This window comes from Somniosus microcephalus, chromosome 9 (assembly GCF_052327205.1).
Source record: "Somniosus microcephalus isolate GS21.2 chromosome 9, FLI_Smic_1.0, whole genome shotgun sequence".
NCBI lineage: Eukaryota > Metazoa > Chordata > Chondrichthyes > Squaliformes > Somniosidae > Somniosus > Somniosus microcephalus.
The window spans coordinates 46,515,387-46,531,239 of NC_140995.1; the positions used below are offsets into that span (position 1 = coordinate 46,515,387).

At 44.9% G+C, this 15,853-nt stretch overlaps 1 protein-coding gene across 10 annotated transcripts in view; it reads right to left on the minus strand.

Annotated features, from left to right (window-relative positions):
* The window catches only part of LOC147112361 (protein eyes shut homolog), a 2,879,641-nt gene extending 2,864,510 nt beyond the window's left edge, over positions 1 to 15,131 (minus strand). For 6 of the 10 annotated variants that reach the window (XM_085996548.1, XM_085996549.1, XM_085996553.1 and 3 more), the window contains exon 1: positions 14,797 to 15,130. The gene's annotated coding sequence lies outside the window, so the exon portion shown is untranslated. Of the gene's footprint in view, positions 1 to 14,796 lie in introns of all 10 variants that reach the window. The other 4 variants (XM_085996552.1, XM_085996547.1, XM_085996551.1 and 1 more) reach the window with 2 other exon arrangements.
* Between the last annotated feature and the right edge of the window lie 722 nt (positions 15,132 to 15,853).

Here is a 15,853-nt window from a genome sequence, read left to right on the forward strand (position 1 = left end):
CCGTCTCCACCCGTCGGGCACGACGGGGCATGGCTGCCCAGCGGAGACGTCGCACAGGAGCGTGGTGCCGGCATCGTCAAATGCGACATCCGCTAACTGAAGGCCCGTGACAGCCGTCCTGTAGGCCTGGACGTTCGGGTCGGAAGCGTGGTCGGCCGCCATGCGGGTGTAGTCGATGCCGAGGTGTACGGCGCTGGCGACGGCCCGGGAGAGACAGTCGGCGACGGGGTTGTGTTTCCCAGCCATATGCTGGATGTCCGTCGTGAACACAGAGACAAAGGCAAGCTGGCGCTGCTGATGGGCCGACCACAGCTCGGAAACTTTGGCCATGGCGAAGGTCAACGGCTTGTGGTCCACGAACGCCGTGAACGGGCGGGCCTCCAGCAGGAAACGGAAGTGTCGGACGGCGAGGTAGAGGCCGAGAAGCTCGCGATCGAAGGTGCTGTACTTCCGCTCGTTGGGGCGGAGCTGCCGGCTGAAGAAGGCGAGCGGCTGCCAGGTGCCGTTGACCCACTGTTCGTGGACGGCGCCGACAGCATATTCCGAAGCGTCAGTGGTGAGAGCGATCGGCGCATCGGGCAATGGATGCGCAAGCATGGTCGCGTTAGCCAGGGCCCTTTTTGTGTCCGTGAAAAAATTGGCCATCTCCTCGGACCAGTCGATGGCGAGCTTGGCGGGCTTGCCTTTGAGGGCCTCGTAAAGGGGCCGCATAAGCTGGGCTGCCCGGGGAATGAAGCGATTATAAAAGTTCACCATGCCCAAAAACTCCTGCAGGGCCTTCACGGTGACAGGTCGCGAAAAATCCTTCACGGCCTCCACTTTCGACGGCAGTGGCACCGTCCCGTCCTTCGTGATGCGGTGCCCGAGAAAGTCGATCAAGGACAGCCCGAACTGGCACTTGGCCAGATTGACGATTAGGCCGTGCTGGCTGAGGCATTCGAAGAGTGTCCGGAGGTGGGACACATGCTCCGTCCTGGAGGCGCTGGCAATGAGAATGTCGTCCAGGTAGACGAACAGGAATGGTAGGTCCCGTAACATGGTGTCCATTAGGCGTTGAAAAGCCTGAGCAGCGTTTTTGAGACCAAATGGCATGCGGAGGAATTCGAACAGCCCGAACGGGGTGATCACCGCGGTTTTCGGGACTGTTAAGTCTGTGTGTTCCAGTTATGGTTAATATGAATCACTGCACACAGACCACAAGAATAACTTTAACAGGTCTTTACTAGTCGAAGGTCAGGGCTGAACTAAAAGATACAAGACGCTATACAGGCTTATATACCTGAGTGGTCACTACCGGTATTACAGTACTGTGGTGATTATTCCTTGATTAGTAAAAGTATTGTGATTCGTTGTTTGTTAACTGCCTTGGGATATGTGTTGTAATCTCATTGGTAGTTGATGATCACATGATGTGTTGTGGCTACCTTAAATTCAGTCCTTTTCTAGCTTAGTTGGGACTGGATGTGGAAAGGTATGCTGCTGATTTTAAAGTTAATAAAGCTTAGCTTTGGAAGGCAAATCTATTATTTATTTCAATTTATTAACTTTATGTTAGAATGGAGCGATATCTTCAACCAGAACGATTCAAGGCTGACCCCAATTCTGCTGGAGTGGATGATAAATGGAAACATTGGTATTGTACATTTAAAAACTTTTTGGGCGTGTTGGATCAAGAGGCTCTAAATAAGCTGAATATGCTGATCAACTACATTGACCCGGATGTATATAAATATATTTTGCACTGTAAAACTTATGAAGAGGCTATTTCTACATTGGAAAAGATTTTTGTTAAACCAAAGAATGAGGTATTTGCACGTCATCTTCTATCTGCCCGTAGGCAGCAGGTGGGAGAATCTTTGGCTACTTATTTACAAGCACTTCGGTGCCTTAGTGTTGACTGTAATTATAAGGCTGTGACGGCTGAAGAACATAAGGACGAATCGGTACGGGATGCTTTTATTAATGGATTACTGTCTAGATCAATTCGTCAGCGGTTGTTAGAAAATAAGACTCTGGATCTTAAAAGTGCTTTTGAGCAAGCTTCTACATTGGATGTGGCTCAGAGAAGTTCGGATTCTTATGCTCTTTTTAATCGGCCTGCGACTATGGTTTCGGCAGTTTCAGATGAAAAGGAATTATGTGGACTTAATGGGAGTGGTTTACTAGATTTTGAAACAGTTTCTACTTCGGCGGCCGTTGCCTCTAGGATTCAGAAGTGTTATTTTTGTGGGAATATCCGGCACCCTCGTCTGAAGTGTCCTGCTCGGGAGGCTGTGTGTAGTAAATGCGGCAAGAGAGGTCATTATGCACGTGTGTGCAAATCATCAGGTTCAATTACCTTCCCTTCTCCTGGTGTGGGAGGGTCTTCCTCCACTACCTCTTCTGTGACTATTCAGCCTTTAGATAGGGCGTTTATTGCATCAATTTCTGCTGCATTTGCTCATGGCCTAAACAAAGCTATAGTTACGGCTCAAGTTAATGGGTTGGAAGTGAAGGCCCTTATAGATACGGGCAGTACTGAGAGTTTTATAAGTCTTCAGTTTGCGAAGGAGAAGCATTTGAAAATTTTGCCTGTTACGTATCAGGTGTGTATGGCTCAGACGACCCTTACTTCACAAATAGCTGGTTGTTGCTTTGTGAAAATGGTTCTTCTAGGTAATACGTATACTGATATACGCCTATCTGTTTTGCCTAATCTCTCTGCGGATATTTTGATTGGACATGATGTGCTTCAGTTACACGAATCTCTTAGTCTTTCATTTGGAGGGACTAAGCCACCTTTATCTATTTGTGGATTAACCTCTTTATCTATTCCTCCATTATCAATTTTTTCCAATTTGATGTCGGATTGTAAGCCAATTGCTACCAAGTCAAGAAGATATAGTAGTCAGGATAGAGAATTTATTAATTCTGAAGTTCAACGTCTCTTATTGGAAGGAATCATTGAACCTAGTTGTTCACCTTGGCGAGCACAGGTAGTTGTCACGACTAATGAGAGACACAAGAAACGAATGGTGATAGACTATTCCCAAACTATTAATAGGTATACTCAATTAGACGTGTACCCTTTGCTTAAGATTGATGAGCTTATCAATAAAGTATCTCAGTATAGAGTTTTTAGCACTATTGATTTAAAGAGTGCTTATCATCAGATTCCTATTGTTAAGAAGGATCAACCATATACGGCCTTTGAGGCTGGTGGAAAGCTGTATCAGTTTTGCCGAATACCATTTGGTGTTACTAATGGTGTTGCTTGTTTTCAACGGGCAATGGATGCTTTTATAAGTGATAACTCCCTCTCTGACACCTTTTCATACTTAGATGACATCACGATGTGTGGCAAATCAAGGGTGGAGCATGATTCTAATTTTAAAAGATTCCTTCAAGCTGCGGAAAAAGTTGGTTTAACTTTTAACAAAGAGAAATGTATCTTTTCGACTACTGAGGTAAATCTATTGGGGTATATTATTTCGGGAAATAAGATTAAACCAGATCCAGAACGTCTGCGACCATTGATCGATTTACCTTGTCCTACTAATTCTAAGGCTTTGCAACGAGTTGTTGGACTGTTTTCTTATTATTCTAATTGGATTGCAAATTTTTCACAGAAGATCCGGCCTCTTATTCGGGTTACGACATATCCTCTATCATGGGAGGCCAGGACATGTTTTGAGAATTTTAAAAAGGATATTTTAGGAGCAGTTGTGCATTCCATTGATGAGCAGGTTCCCTTTGTGATTGAGACGGATGCTTCGGATTTTGCAATTGGGGCTAATTTGAACCAAAATGGATGACCTGTGGCCTTTTTCTCACGTACTTTGAATAATAGTGAAAAAAGACATTCCTCAATAGAAAAAGAGGCATACGCAATAGTAGAAGCATTGCGTAAATGGAGACATTATTTATCGGGGTGACATTTCACGTTGGTAACTGATCAAAAATCTGTGTCCTTTATGTTTGATGTTAAACATTTTGGAAAGATTAAGAATGATAAAATAATGAGATGGAGGATTGAGTTGGCATGTTACCATTTTGACATAGTTTATCATCCGGGGAAGGATAATGTTGCTGCTGATGCACTGTCGAGGGCTTATTGTTCTGTGATTCACGGAGATACGCTTATTAATCTTCACAATGCCTTATGTCATCCTGGGGTTACGAGGATGATACACTTTGTACGCAGTAAGAACTTGCCTTTTTCAGTTGAAGACGTCAAGCGGATGACTTCATCATGTTCTATCTGTGCTCGGTGTAAACCGAATTTCTTTAAGCCTCAACGAGCTCATCTTATAAAGGCTACTTCTCCTTTTGAACGTTTGAGTGTTGATTTTAAGGGACCTCTTCCTTCAACTACTCAAAACCGATATATATTTACTGTTGTGGACGAGTTTTCAAGGTTCCCTTTTGCTTTTCCTTGTGCAGATGTATCAGCTGCTACAGTTATTAAATGTTTGACTCAACTTTTTGTCATCTTTGGGATGCCTGCGTATATCCATTCGGATCAGGGAAGTTCTTTTATGTCTTCCCAGTTGAAGGAATACCTTCAGAGTCGGGGAATTTCTACTAGTAGAACTACCCCGTATAATCCCCAGGGTAATGGACAGTGCGAATGATACAATGGGGTGATCTGGAAGGCAGTTATGTTGGCGTTGACATCCCGGAACCTTAATACACAGTGGGAAATGGTGCTGCCTGATGCCCTGCATTCCATTAGATCATTGCTTTCAACGGCTACTAATGTGACCCCCCATGAAAGGCTCTTTAATTATCCGCAGAGATCTACTACGGGATATTCGGTACCTTCATGGCTTACTATGCAGGGACCTGTGTTGCTTCGACGTCATGTTAGATTGTCAAAATATGACCCCTTGGTGGAGGAGGTGGAGCTGTTGGAGGCAAATTCCCAATATGCTCATATTCGATTCCAAGATGGGAAAGAAAGTACTGTTTCAATTAAAGACTTGGCTCCTTGTGGGGGCCAGCCCTCTTCTGAGAATATTAATAATGGTCATGATTCGGATAATGTGGATGCTGTTACAGATACTACGAATATTTCCAATCCGATTGCAGATAATCATACTTCTATTCGTCAGCCTTTGATAGATGTTTATGACTGTCCTAGTTCATCTTCTGATGGGATTTCTAATCCGGAAACCGTTGAGAATCGGGATATGGATAGCCTTCCTGTTGAAGATACTTCTGTGCCTTCTGGCGTGGGAGGGCAAGGAATTTCACCAAGGTTAAGAAGGTCGACACGAACAAGATATCCGGTCGACCGATTGAAAATGGACTTTTAAATTGATAGTAATGTTTTAAAAATTGTTGAAATATTATAGTATATTGTTTTAGTTGAGAGATACTTAATACTTATGCGTAATGTTATTATTTGTTGTTGTTCATTTAGTATTGTGTTATGTAAATAGTTTTATTCTCGTGCATAGTTTAGTTGTAAATAATTAATTGTAAATTGTAAAAGTTATTAGGTTGGAGTATATTTTAAAAGGAGGGGTGAATGTGGTGATTATTCCTTGATTAGTAAAAGTATTATGATTCGTTGTTTGTTAACTGCCTTGGGATATGTGTTGTAATCTCATTGGTAGTTGATGATCACATGACGTGTTGTGGCTACCTTAAATTCAGTCCTTTTCCAGCTTAGTTGGGACTGGATGTGGAAAGATATACTGCTGATTTTAAAGTTAATAAAGCCTAGCTTTGGAAGGCAAATCTATTCTTTATTTCAAGTACACAGGGGCTCTTAAAGGTACATACACTACAATTCCTCCCCTTTTAGATAATTAGTACATTACTTAAAATGTTATCATTAATTAACATGTTTACAAGAACAATAATCTACACATTTGCTGCAGTTAATCAATTATAAGTCAGTCTCTCTGGAGGCTTCCTGACTCGGTCCGGATAACGCCTCGGTGGTGTAGTAGTTTTCGGTGGTGTAGTAGGTTCCTTTGGCAAGGTCGATTCGGCTTGAATGCCAGTGTCGGGTTCATCTGGTTCCAGTATCACCGGATCGGAGGTAGATACTATGGGTATCTCTGCTTCATCATTAGGCGTATAGAGTTGTGGTGTAGGTTGTCCCTTTTCGGATGACTATGATCTGGTCAGCATGGCGCCTTATTATGCTTTCACCAATGTCCACGGTATACATCAGCGGTCCTAGTCGTGTGCAAATAGTTCCAGGCTGCCATTTCTTGGTACGGTAGTCCCGGGCCAAAACTTGTTGACCTATCTGGAAGGTTCTAGTTGGCCTTTCATTCATGCCTTGAAATTGACGGTTCTCTACGTCCCTTCTGATGTTTGGCTTGATCAAATCCAGCCGGCATCTTAGTCTTCTATTGAAAAACATCATGGCGGGAGTTTGGTTTGTAACCACATGTGTTGCATTCCTGTACGCAAACAAGAAGTTATCTACCTTATGTTGTAGATTTATGTCTTCATTACCCATGGCCTTTATGGCCTTCTTGAAGGTCTGGACAAACCTTTCAGCTAATCCATTGGTGGCGGGATGGTATGGGGCGGACGTGTAGTGCTTAACCCCATTGTTTTTTAAGAACTTCCTGAATTCTTCGGACACAAATTGCGGTCCATTATCAGAACAGATCTGTTCTGGCAGCCCATTCCTGGCAAATATGGTCCTTAATACTGTGATGGTTTTTTCCGTGGTGGTGGAGGACATCTTTATTACCTCTGGCCACTTGGAGTGTGCATCCACCGCGATTAAGAACATTGAGTCCATAAATGGACCAGCAAAGTCGATATGTACCCTTTGCCATGGAGATGAGGGCCACTCCCATGGATGTAGAGGGGCTTGCGGTGGGGCGTTTTGGACCTTCTGGCATCCTAGACAGCTCTTGGTCATTTCTTCGATGTCTCCATCGATACCTGGCCACCACACAAACGCTCTGGCTAGGTTCTTCATTTTCACTCCACCCAGATGCCCCTCGTGAAGCTCCTTTAGCACTTTATACTGGAGTTTGGGTGGAATCACCACTCTGGATCCACACATCAAGGTTCCTCGGCACACTGACAGCTGTTCTCTTCTTTGCGAGAATGCTGGCAACAGTGGTTTGCCATGTGCTGGCCATCCCTTCACTGTTAAATTGTAGACTCGTGAGAGAGTCGGGTCATTTCTCGTTTCCTTTTCAATGGTAGAATTTGTTACTGGTAGACATTCCACTATGGTTGAGTGGAACAGCTCCACTGGGTCCACTGTAGGCGCCTCTTCTACCTTTGGCAACGGTAGGCGCGATAAACCGTCAGCATTCCCATGCTGTTTTGATCCTTTGTATTCTATGTCATATTGGTGTGCCCCTAGGAAAAGGGACCACCTCTGTAGCCTTTGCGCTGTCATAATGGGAACGCCCTTTTTAGGGTTGAATATGGATACCAACGGCTGGTGGTCTGTCAGCAGTGTAAACTTCTGGCCCTGCAGGTAATGATTAAACTTCTTTACTCCCCACACAAGGCTGAGAGCCTCCCTATCTATCTGAGCATAGTTGCACTCAGCGGAGGTCAATGATCTGGATGCAAATGCGACTGGCCTTTCCAAGCCATTTGGCAACTTGTGTGAGAGTACTGCTCCAATACCATAAGGAGAAGCATCACAAGCTAAACAAATAGATAGCATTGGGTTGAAGTGAGCCAACACTTCCTCTGAGGTGATCAATGCCTTGCTTTTGCGAAAGGCCTTCTTACAGTCCTCGCTCCACTTCCATGGTACTTCTTTCTGCAAAAGAGCATTCAGCGGGTGCAGCACCGTGGATAGATTTGGCAGAAACTTATGGAAATAGTTAATCAACCCTAGGAACGACCTCAACTGGGATACATTTTCCGGAGCGGGAGCCTTCACAACAGCTTCGATCTTGTCAGGTGACTTGTGCAGCCCCTCCTGGTCAATGACATGACCACAGTACGAGATCCGTTTCTGAAAGAACTCACATTTCTGGCGATTAACTCGAAGTCCATATTCCTTCAATCTGGTGAGCACCAGTTTCAAATTTGCAAGGTATTCCTCATCGTCATCTCCTGTAATCAGGATATCGTCCAAGTAACATTGAGTGCTTGGAATTCCCTGTAATACCTGCTCCATGGCCCTCTGCCAAATTGCTGGAGCCGAAGCCACTCCAAAAACCAGTCTATTATATCGATACAAGCCTCTGTGCGTGTTGATTGTGAGATACTGGCGCGACTCTTCCTCAACTTCCATCTGTAAGTACGCTTGCGCCAGGTCTATCTTGGTGAAGTGTTTCCCGCCAGACAATGAAGCAAAGATATCCTCAATCCGCGGAAGCGGATATTGCACCGTGTGAAGCACCGGATTAACTGTGACCTTGAAGTCTCCACAGATGCGGACCTTCCCCGGTTCCCCTGGCTTGTTACTCGATGAACGCTTCATGACGGGAACAATGGGCGTGGCCCACTCACTCCAGCCCACCTTAGACAGTACTCCTGAACATTCTAGCCCTTCCAGCTCAGCTTCCACAGCAGGTCGTATCGCATAAGGTACCGGTCTGGCTTTGAAAAATTTTGGGTTTGCATGTTCTGCAATCTTGATTTTTGCCTTAATTCCTCTCAGTGTTCCCAGTCCCTGTTGGAACACCTCTTTAGCCTCATCCAATATTCTGGACAATCGTTCAGGTTTGACATCTTTTTTTCCAGAATCTACTGTTATTGCTTTTAGGGAGTGCCAGTCCATATTTATTTTCCTGATCCACTCCCGTCCCAGAAGTGGTGGACCTCCCTCAGGTAGTACATATAAGTCCATTCCTTGGTGTTCTTTTCCCTTGTGCATCACCTTGACTTTTATCTTTCCGATGGGGTATACTCTTTGCCCCGTGTATGTCTGCAATACTCTCTCCGTATCCCGTAGGGGAATATGTGTGAATAACCTTTTGTAATCTTGCTTATTCATGACCATCAACGCCGATCCGGTGTCCAATTCCATCTTCACTTGGACTCCTGCTATCTGCAGTGTGACCCAGATAGTTTGTAGGTCAGCTTCCTTACTCACATTGTGAATTCTCAGACTACCCAGTTCCTTGCTGTTGGAGTCTGAATCCGAATTCTGTTCATCCGAACTCTTCTCAGCCACCTTATGTACCTTTCTGCACTTTTCCTGCAGTGACTTTTTGTTGCTGGTCTTCTTTCCTGACCGGCATACTTTAGCTATGTGACCAAGCTTGCCACATTTTCTACATTCCTGGTTTTTAAACCAGCATTGGTTCTGATCGTGTGTTTTCTTTCCACAACGATAACATTTCGCTGTACCCAAAGCCATTTGATCTACGCTGAGTACCGCTGCCTTCAGCTGCATTTCTGCAGTGCCTCTCGCTGCGGCTTCGTGTGCTGCTGCAATAGCGACAGCCTTATCAAGTGTAAGATCATTCTCTTCAAGCAGCCGCTTTTGTGTTCCTTCTTTCGACAATCCACACACGAATTTGTCTCTCAGTGCCTTTGTCAGTCTTTCCCCAAACTGACAGTATTTCGCTAGCTTACGCAGTTCAATTAAATACTCCGCGTTGCTTTCCTCTTTCAGTTGCGTTCTCGCATAAAATTTAAATCGTTCCGCTAACATCAGCGGTGTGGGGTTCAAATGATTTCTCAGGACAGCAACAATATTAGCGAAAGCCTGATCCGCCGGTTTAGCTGGTGATAGAAGATGCTTCAATAGCCCGTATGTCTTCGCACCCATTGAGTTTAGTAAGGTTAGTGCTTTAACTTCATCGGATATTTTATTTGCCTTACAATAAATCTCTATGCGTTCTACATACGTGGCCCAATCTTCAACATCGGGATCGAAATCGTTGATGTTACCACGCTTAGGCATCCTCGCAATCTTCTTGAGAAACAAAAAGAAATTTTTCTTTAATTTTTTTTTTTTAAATGGCGGTTTCCCGCGCTTGTCTTCTTCCCCCGCCTACGAAAATGGCGGCTTCCCGCGTTTGCCTTTCATCCCCGCTGGCTGTAATGGCGATTGCCGTATTGCTGCGTTCGTCCTCCCCAGTGGTTCTCAAATCGTGCCTCCCAGCCCCTCTTCCAGTCCGGTCCTTTCCCCCGGCTGCGGCTGAGTTCTCCGCGGTTTTTAAAAAAAAATTTCTCCCGCGCCTTACGCTGTCCCGGTCGCTGCGCCTCGCGGCCTCGGTAGCTGCCCGGCCTTTTTCACCGGTTGCGGTCGAGCTCTCTCTCGACGCTGTTGCGTCTCCCAGCCCGCTTGCAGCCCGGTCTTTTACACCGGCTGCGTTTGCATTCACCGCGGCTCCCGTGCCTTACGCTGCCCCAGTCTCAGCGCCTCTGGCCCCGACTTCTGTCCGGCTCTTTTCCCCGGCCGTGGTCGAGTTCTCCGCCCTTATATCCTCCGTTTTTCCCTCCCCTACTTCACAGCCAACGTGGCCGACTTGCTGCTCGTCGCTGATCGGCTTACCCACCACCGTGATAGAAGGGATGATCACTGCCTGTTGCTGAAGGAAGGCTTCGTGTCAGGATTCTTCCTTGCTCTTCAGACCCGAGTCTTTTCTCAGCAGGATGATGAGGGCGGATGCCTCTTCTCTACGCCCATTAAACTGCCTTGGATATGTCTCTGCCGCAGGGTAAGATCGTACTCGTCGCCACTGTTAAGTCTGTGTGTTCCAGTTATGGTTAATATGAATCACTGCACACAGACCACAAGAATAACTTTAACAGGTCTTTACTAGTCGAAGGTCAGGGCTGAACTAAAAGATACAAGACGCTATACAGGCTTATATACCCGAGTGGTCACTACCGGTATTACAGTACACAGGGGCTCTTAAAGGTACATACACTACAGGGACGTCCTGCGGCCGAACGGGGGCCTGGTGGTAACCCCGAACGAGGTCCACTTTGGAGAAAACAACAATGATGGAAAGGAACTTTGAAATAGGGCTCATCATATTCTAGTTTTTCATATTCTAGTCTTCTGATTCTAGGCTAGGACATCATTGCTCATCACTGAAAAATAAAAGAAAGGCCTATAACAGTTTTAACCAAAATGCCAAAAAAGACAAATTAAATGTAAATTTTATAAAAGTTATTATTTTTTAAATTTCCCCAAAACCTTTACTATAACTTTCATTTAAAAATGTGAATAATTACCTCAGCTGTAATTATCAGATTATAATGACATTGCTATCAGGTCATCTTCAAAATCAGTACATGTCTGCTGTGTGTTGGGGATTCTTTGTTTCTGTAGAAGTGCCAACTAGTCATTTTTTCCCTTCACAAGAGGAGCTCATTAACCCACAAAGTCTCAACAGATGGCTGTCTTTTGACTAATGTGAAGCAAGCTTTTCTTGGAAACAAATGATGACCACAATGGGTCACATGTTGATGCACAAGAGCTCAAGAAGAACTTTACATATTTTGTGCAAATAGTACAAGAACTTGAGAAATGCCATATTTCACAGGCAGAAATTATTTATTCCTTCTAAAAATGTATGTTTATAAACCAAACCAGGCTAGAGGTTGATCAGAGTGCCTATTTGTAGTTACAGGTTGTATTTCACTCTTGAGAGTAAGGCATTCTAGTTCAGCAAGTTTCTTTTAGGTAGAGTCGCAACAAGACAGATCTGCATTTAGAATTATGTCATTACAAAGCATTTGCTGAAAGTTAGATCCAGCTACATTCTCGATAGGTAGAATCTTCAGCTGCTGCATCAATGACCTTCCCTCCAACATAAGGTCAGAAATGGGGATGTTTGCTGATGACTGCACAGTGTTCAGTGCCATTCACAACTCCATGACCACATGCAGCAAGACCTGGACGATGTTCAGGCTTGGGCTGATAAGTGGCAAGTAACATTCGTGTCACAGAAGTGCCAGGCAATGACTATCTCCAACAAGCGAGAGTCTAACCACCTCCCCTTGACATTCAACGGCATTACCATCGCCGAATCCCCCACCATCAACATCCTGGGGATCACCATTGACCAGAAACTTAACTGGACCAGCCACAAAAATACTGTGGCAACAAGAGCAGATCAGAGGCTAGGCATTCTGCGGCGAGTGTCTCACCTCCTGACTCCCCAAAGCCTTTCCACCATCTACAAGGCACAAGTAAGGAGTGTGATGGAATACTCTCCACTTGCCTGGATGAGTGCAGCTGCAACAACACTCAAGAAGCTTGACACCATCCAGGACAAAGCAGCCCGTTTGATTGGCACCCCATCCACCACCTTAAACATTCACTCCCTCCAACACCGGCGTACTGTGGCTGCAGTGTGTACCATCTACAAGATGCACTGCAGCAACTTGCCAAGGCCTCTTCAGCAGCACCTCCCAAACCCGTGACCTCTTCCACATAGAAGGACAAGGGCAGCAGGCGTATGGGAACACCACCATCTCCAAGTTCCCCTCCAAGTCACACACCATCCTGACTTGGAAGTATATCGCTGATCCTTCATCGTCACTGGGTCAAAATCCTAGAACTCCCTCCCTAACAGCACTGTGGGAGTACCTTCCCCACATGGACTGCAGCGGTTCAAGAAGGCGGCTCACCACCACCTTCTCAAGGGCAAATAGGGATGGGCAATAAATGCTGGCCTTGCCAGCGACGCTCAGATCCCATAAGAGAATTTAAAAAAATACTAGAATGCTTATCACCCAAATATCACATGGAGCAGTTGAGGCGAATAGCATCGCCAACTTTAAGGGGAAGCTAGATAAGTATACGAGGGAGAAAGGTATAAAAGGATAGGATGAAGCGCAGTAAGGTGGGAGGAGACTCGTGTGGAGCATAAACACCAACTGTTGGGCCGAATGGACAGTTTTTTTGCTGTAAAATTCTATGTAAAATATCCTCACAAATGCTCCGTAATTGTTTTATGCTGCATGTATAAGGTTGGGCACTGAGGAAATACTTTTCAACTTTCAGCTGCAGTGACTTTATTTCACCAAAACAGGTCATTTATCTCATTGTTGTTTCCCCTCGTTAACACTATTCATATCAGCGCAATCTGGGCAGAATTGGCCAAACCAGGGCAAATGATTGGAGAATTTTAAACGTGACTGAGCTACGCCCCAAACCAGTAGCATTCATATTTTCCGCGATCTATTGCACTGGTTCAAGATTCAAATGGCCCCACCCACAAACTGGACACGCCCCCCCGATTCCATCGGTTCGGGAAGGTTCTTCAAATTGCACTCATTTTAATAGCCGACAGTTTAAAAGTTTTCCATATCAAAAAATATTTAATTTACTAAGAAACTGACCAGGGTACACCAATAAAACTGGTTCTGCATATCAGTGATTTTAAAGAGGTTAGTCACAGGTGGAGGACTGGACACTTGTTTTTGTTGATAAACCCATTTTCAACTGACTTAATAAAACTGCACCAGGTTATCTCTCTTAAACACATCAAAGAATACATTTTAATGGAAAAAAACGATTATGCTGTATTATGCTGCCCAACTGCACTGGTTTGGGGAAGATTCTACAGGGAAAAAAATTGGGTTGCTTTGCGCCTTCGCGCTAACGGGGTGCAAAGCCCCTAGCGCCCAGGCACAGCACCGCTAACGCCTCCCGCGAAATTCAGCGGGAGGTTAGCGCTGGCGGTAGCCGGTAGCGCACAACGGCGCTACGCCTCCGCCGATGATGTCATTGCCATGCGCAGTGCCCCACTCGCGCCCCAGCCGCAAACTTCAGTTGCGCCCCCTGTCCTATCGCCGGATGATATGTCCGACAGGGTCAGGGTGGCGTTTTTGCAGCCGCGGCAGCACAAGTTAAAGGGCAGGTGTCGGGCAGCCTTTTTTTTGGGCCACCTGCCAGCACCTTCCCCCTTCCCCTTTTCTATTTGGGGTGCTGGCCGCGATCGCTCAGCCCGGCACTCCTCTTGTGTGCCGGGCAGCTTTCCCGGCACTCCGCTCCCTGGTAGTCCAGCAGGGCCCCGGTGCACGCAGAGTTAGGCCCCTCCCCTTTAATCAGGGAAAGGAGGCCTGCAATACGTGCCGACATGTGTGGCACTGTTGCATGTAGCGCCGCGATATTCACTTGTAGCGCCACAGGAAGCAGGTGGAGCGCTTCCAGTAGCGCCCCGCCTCCTGTTTGGGGCGCTACCGCTGAATTTATGGCACAGTGGTGCTAATTTTTTGGGGGCACTAAAAGTAGCACCCCGGCAAAGTTAGCGCCCCTTTCCTCCTACGTTTGTGATTATGCATATGAATTTTAGCAAAAATTTGAGGGATTTTTAAGGCGGTGGTTGGGCTGGTGAAAGGTAGCATCACTTCAGCCAATCAACACCCTTCCCCAAATTCTTATTAATATAATTAAATCCATATTTAAGCATGTACGACAAATGTTTTTACTATAATCATATTATGGGCCTATAAATCACCCACCTTATTTATTAAGTGTTCAGCGCAAAATCAAATCATTACGATCTGTGTATACTATTGGTAAATAATTCTGACAACATATGTGTATATAAAATATCAATTTTCAGGAATATTGCAAACCTTGTTAGTCGACCTTAAGTTAACAGGAGTTTAAGCGGTTTCAACATTTACCTCTAGCTAAAATAGCCATTAAATTTCCTACTTGCATTTTTTTTAAATCACATTTTTATGCTAATACTATTAAAATATTTTTTCAAATTAGCCCATTTCAGAATTTAAAACATTTTCATTGTAGACAATTTTGTACGACAGGGATGAGCTCCTAGCAATTATTCAATATGGATCCCCCCCCAACAAACTTGCAATATATGTCTTTGCACACTGAAGAAAAACAAACTGTTTACTTATCTGACTGGAATGCATTTTGCTGCTCACCTCAATGGTGTGATCTTTTCTATCTGTAGGCCTCGCCTGGTGGAGAGGGACATTAGTCTGCCGGGATGAGAAAGCATTGGCTGAAGGATTCAGCTTGTCACTCTAAAAAGATCTGCGCCACAGCAACAAGGAGAGAGTTGTCTTGTCCCATTGACTTTTCAGAACGCTTTCGTGCAACAAAACTCACCTCCAAACTACACAAACTGTTGCAGCCTGTGTTAGTAACCGCGGCAACAGCATGCAAGGGAGCAACATAAAACCTGTCTATCATCTTCCTAATCTGGCGATAAACACACGCGCGCCATCTGCTCCAATGCACAAACAAACCTGAAGGAGATGGCTCACTCTTTGCGAGCTGGTCTGACAATAGGATCAACCTGGGAATACACGGGGTATCTTACTTAATGATTATTAGTATTTTTTTCAATTATATAAATGTTTTTAATTTGAAGTGGAATTTTGAGCTGGAGGTCGACGACGATTTAGAGTCCCGGTTGCCCTGGTAACCAGACGCCTTGACGATCTGAGTGCAAGAGTCAAGCAACTGGCAGGCAAGGGTAAAGGGGTATCTCCAGGGATGTCAGGCACTGTGTATCGGGGAAAGAATGCCTCTTTGAAAAGTTATTCATATTCATTTTTGTTTTGCTGCAATATATATTCTGTGGAGATGGTTTTACTGCCCTTGAACTAGTTCAGCATTTAGAGCCTACACGCCTTCCCTTTTGTAGCAAGGTTCAAATTTTAAGTGGAAACACTTCTTTTTGATTTTTAACTCTGGTAATTTATTGGAGCTATTTTTCTATAATTGCAAAGTGCTTGTGTAAAAAGCGTGAACTTCACCATCAGTACACCCTTTTATAAAAACGGAAACTGTAGTTCAATGTTTGTGGTTAAACGATGAATATCGATGACAGCATAAAGGCCACTGATACCAGTCCCCTTTCTTTACCTCCCAATATGGAGTCATAATCCAGTCACGAGAAAAAGTACCATCAGAATCCAAACCAAAAAATTAACATTTTTTAAATAGCAAAACCCCTTCAAACTTTCATTCAAA